Raw genomic sequence first — 5,562 nt, forward strand, 5'->3', positions numbered from 1 at the left:
AAAGGAGTAATTTGACTGAAGAAACTAAGTTTTTTGTTTTACAATACTTGAAAATAAGTAAGACACACTAAATGCGACTCATTCATTTTTAAACAGGTCATGCATTGAATGTTGCAAAAACAATTGTTTATATGTCAAACACTGCTAATACATGTTAAACCACCAGATTCCCCTGGATTTTTCCATCCATCCATTTTTATGCCACTTATTCTCATTATGCTGGAGCCTATCCCAGCTGACTTTGCATAGAGGCGGCATACACCCTGGACTGGTCGCCAGCCAATCACAGGGCACATATAGACAAACAACCATTCACACTCACATTCATACCTATGGACAATATGGAGTCACCAATTAACCTAGCATGTTTTTGGAATGTGAGAGAAAACCGCAGTACCCGTACCCAATTTTTGGTACTCGAAATGCAGTATTGTAAAGTGACACACTTGTTGTAAAAGTGTTATCTCTCGCTAGGGGGCAGTACAAACGCATTCTGAACAATATCGGTCTCCAGCTAAAAGTTGGGATGGTTAAGTTGTTTATCCATCTATCCATTCTCTATGCTGCTTGTTTTCACGAGCGTCCTGAGTGTGTGCTGGAGCCTATCCCAGCTGACATTGAGCGAGAGGCCAGCCATTCACAGAGGACGTTGTTTATACAGTATACAATCCATAAAGTTTTTTCCATAACGTTTGAATGTTTTCCAAAATTGTGAAGACATACCTTGCTTAAGTGTGAATACCATCGCAGTTGTCGCCTGTAGGACAATTAAATAGGAGAGCAACATAAAAGATGGACAAAAATAAGGGAGCTCCACAGGGGAAATGTGAGAGTTGACGGGTATGTTCCAATACTCGATATTTTTAGTTTTTCAGTATTTAGTGGCAAGCGCATACATTTTATGAAATCATAGAAGAAACGTGTAAACAAACATAGTTCCTGCACTACACAGTTTCTCTGACATTTAGACTAGTCCTTAGATGACACACCAATACATAAATTCTAATTATCCGTCCTGAATTCAACGTACCATCCGCTCCTCTGCTTTGAAGTAAGTGCAGTCATGCGCCTCCCACTTTGTGGTTTTCTCCTTTAGCGAGATGCATGGCTTGATTAAGGGATACACTGTACTGTTGAAGTGTTTCACAGTGTTGACATAAACCTTTGTATGAGTCAGATTACACAAGCAAAAAAAAGCCATTACTGCCTTAGATAATGATTTTATATATAATCATAACAATCTACGCATATGAGGCGTGTTGACACTGAGGGACGAGTGTGGGGCCCTACTTGGATGAATGTCTGAAATCTTTCACGAACACAGCGATGTGGCTGAAGAATGAAAGCGAGGAAGAATTTTAATTTATTTTGACAAGGCCGTTATGATTGGGCTTCACTCCTACATTTCATTTAATCTAAGTATGCACTTGATCCGTGGGTACTGTGCGTATAATTAATGTGACGATGGAGTGACATAATGTCTGAGGATTTCATAAACATGAGCTTACATGAGCACCCCATCAACACTTCACATGGAAGCTGCGTTATCGACACAAAGCTCAGACTGAACGCATTCAAAGGGAAAACTGATAGTCGAGCTGTGTCTGAACCTTGAATTCATTTTTTATATGAGTTCCACCTTTTAAATCAACAAAGTAGGTGCTCACGACCAAATTAATATTTCCGGGGAAAAAAAAAAAAACTGTAAAACAAAACTTTCCTTGCATTCGTGACCTGGTTTATAATGGACCATTTTTAAAGAAATCAATACAATACTAAGGTCGCCGGCATGCTGGAGCCTATCCCAGCTGTCTTCAGGCAAGAGGCGGGGTACACCCTGGACTGGTCGCCAGCCAATCACAGGGCACATATAGACAAACAACCATTCACACTCACATTCATACCTATGGACAATTTGGAGTCGCCAATTAACCGAGCAGGCACGAGGAGAACATGCAAATTCCACACAGAGATGCCCGATTGTGGAATCGAACTCGGGTCTTCTAGCTGTGTGGCCTGCGTGCTAACCACTTGTCTTATTTTTTTTAAATGGATTAAGCTCTGCAAAATTGTATTAGAAGCCTAAAATGTTTCATGTCTTCCCATCATGCATTTCAGCCCAGCAAAGCATGTATTGTATATTTCTTAGCTACTTTTTGAGTGTTAAGTTACTGTGTGATGATTTTAGCGACACCATTGAATAATGACCCCCTGTGATTTCTAATGGGTTGGTTGACAAGCCAATGAAAGAGAAGGTACTGAAGTAACGGAGTTGTCACATGATTAAAACATAAATTAGATGAATGAAGGCAACGTCTAAAATCACTAAAATAAAACATTGAAAAGTATTAAATTGTTGATGTCCCATACAACGTCCATTAGGATTAGGTCAATAGAGTTGAGTTGTTGAATTTATGCCTCACTGATCAGCAGCAGTAGAGCTTTAAAAGGATTAAATTCCAACAGAATTATATTAACGGTTCTTTTACACTGGCATGTTGGGATTAAGTGAATTTACAGCCGAGAACGATATTTTTATACTGTTCCACTGTATATTTATACAGTATAAAATATAAACTTCAGCAGGCATGTCATTTAACTGCAGCTTGGAAAGCACTTTACAAGACACAGCTATTGGGGGGGGGGGGTTCACATTGCATATGGGTCTTAATTTCCTGTGGTGGCGCTAGCTCCCAGCAGAGAAACACATTGCCTGTGCTGCTTTACTCCAGAGGCTCTTTTCTCATCTCTTAAGAGATATGACAACATCCCCTGGTCATACAGTATGAGTTATAGTATATTATGTAAAGATATCAGGTCTTTTTAGATGAATAATTACTAATTAGGCATACTAATTTGGACTAAAGTGGCCATTTCAAGATGACGTGGTACACCTGTATAAACAAAGAAAAGAAGGACAATGTACTTTACAATGCATAGATAACATTCATGCCTGATGCATTATGGGGGACAAGTAGAGACAATGATGTCACGACCACAGACGTCAGACACAAAGTGACGCAAAGGTCACCTCGCTACGCGTTGAGAACCAACAATAAACACGGTCTTTTAAAAGTAAAAATGTAATTTAATATCCAAAGTAGAAATAAAGCCCATTAGGAGGATTATTGCAAGGAAGAGTTAATGTTGCTGCGCTCGGGCAATTAGAAGCGGCGCAAGTCACCATTCAAGCATGCATGAATGAGAAATTACAACAGTGTGGGGTGAAATTACGTCTCCCAAAGCAGCGTGTGTCAGATGATATTATCTCGTGGGCTGAGAGCCATTACAGCGCTTGGGGGGGTTTCTTGCCCCGACACAAAAAAGGGGAGGCTAACTACTGTGAGAGGACAATTACATTTGGTTCTGCCTGCAACAAGAGGACATCCATTTGGAGTCAGAGGGCCTCAAATGTTCTTAACCTTCAGTTTAAGCGGTCACTCGCTTTATGTAACGATAGAAGATTTACATTTTAATGTACAATTTGTAACTGTGATGCATGCATAGTTATTGGACAAGGGATCGTTATACTTTGTCTTACTGTGGGTGGCCTTAGAAAGCGAATGATGGTAATTAAAGAGAGAAGGGAAGTGTTACTGCAGCTGGAAATATTGAGTGCGTGACAAAAGTTATTAGATCCAAAACTGGAGGATAAGGTGTTCGCAGAGGTGGGCTGTCCTCCGTATGAATGAGTCGTTCACAGACAGGAACTCATGTAAAACAAGCCGACCAATCACAGCCTTAACGGTCAGTGTCGCTGCAGCTTGAGGATTTTTTTAAGCGTATGTGATGCTCTGCTGGAGGCTTCAGAGGGTGAGGAGCAAGCTGGCAATTCTTCTGCCAGCTCCGTGACACAGAAGCAAAGTTTAAGAGTGGTCCACCTGTGGCACATGCACAGTTTGTATCTCATAATTATGACTTTTTAATTTCATAATTTCAACTTTTTATGTCATAATTATGACCTTTTAATTTCATAATTTCAACTTTTTATGTCATAATTATTACTTTTTATCTCATAATTTATACTTTTTTCTCATAGTTATGGTTTTTTAACTCATAACTTCAGTTTTCTAATCTCATAATTTTGACTTTTTAATCTTATAATTTTGACTTTTTATCTCATAATTATGACTTTTTATCTCATAATTTTGACTTTCTTATCTCATAATTTCGACTTTTTATCTCATAATTAATCACTAATTCTTGTGATCTTTTATGACTTTTAATTTCACCATTTTATCTCATAATTATGAATGTTTATCTAATAATTATGAATGTTTATCTCATAATTTTGACTTTTTATTTCATAATTGTGATTTTTATCCCATAGTTATGACTTTTTTCTCATAATTTCATCCTTTTATCTCATAATTAATCAGTAATTCTTATTATCTTTTATGACTTTTGATTTCAACATTTTATCTCATAATTATGAATGTTGATCTCATAATTTTGACTTTTTATTTCATAATTATGATTTTTATCCCATAATCATGACTTTTTATCTTATAATTTCGACTTTTTATCTCATAATTTTGACTTTCTTATCTCATAATTTCATCTTTTTATCTCATAATTTTGACTTTCTTATCTCATAATTTCATCTTTTTATCTTATAATTATGAAGTTTTATCTGTACTCCAACTAAATGTGAAATCCAAAGTGCACAATGTTTTCAACTGGTCTTAAAAATTAGATCGGGAGTGAATTGAAATGTTGCTTAATGTTCTTATCAATGACAGTAAAAGCATTGAGATGATTCACTTGTTCGGTAATAATAATCCCCCAGGTGTTTTTTTTTACATATGTTATCTAGTTTTCTTCTATAAATTAACATTACATTCCAAAGATTAATATTTCAAATCATTTTGATTGGAGGGGGTGTATAAGCATGGCTTGTTTTCTTAAACTGACAGATAACTGTCATTCCAAAAGCAGGAAAAAAGTGGCCTAAATTACATACTCACATTTTGTAAACATAAAAAAAGGAAGGATGTGGACGGCCCCGGTGACTAGGTTTGTCTTTCCCCCCAACTTACTAAATACACCCCTGTATACACAACATTAAGATTGACTACAAGTAAGGAATAACCAGGTGTGAGCCTTGCAGGTTTGCTGATCACAACAAAGAACATTCCAGGTACAGAAAGAGGCCACTATGATTAGTAAGGGGCCAAACACACAAAGTGAGCTCTGCCTCTGTCATCTGATCTGCATGCCCATTCTCCCACTCTTGTCTATTTAAGTCACTTGCATGACCTTAAAGATCAAACAAGAAAACAAGGGGTATTTAAATGGTTGAAAGGTGACATAATATATCACTTCAATCACTGGTGAACTCACCAATTTAGCACACATTAACCCCTTTTTGACTGTATTGAGAGTGCAAGTGCAATCATGTTAAATAGTCTTCCTTCATTATTAGTAGCAAATATCCACGTGTGCAGGGCATACATAGTGGAATGAGTTGCCAGTAGTAGAACTCTTGGGCTGAGCTTGGGTTGTGTCCCTCCCCTCTGTTCCCCTCTCCTCCCTTAATAAAAAAAAAAAAAAAAAAAAAAG

Source organism: Doryrhamphus excisus, linkage group LG15 (assembly GCF_037039965.1).
Source record: "Doryrhamphus excisus strain RoL-2023G ecotype Guam linkage group LG15, RoL_Dexc_Guam_v1.1, whole genome shotgun sequence".
NCBI classification, from domain to species: domain Eukaryota; kingdom Metazoa; phylum Chordata; class Actinopteri; order Syngnathiformes; family Syngnathidae; genus Doryrhamphus; species Doryrhamphus excisus.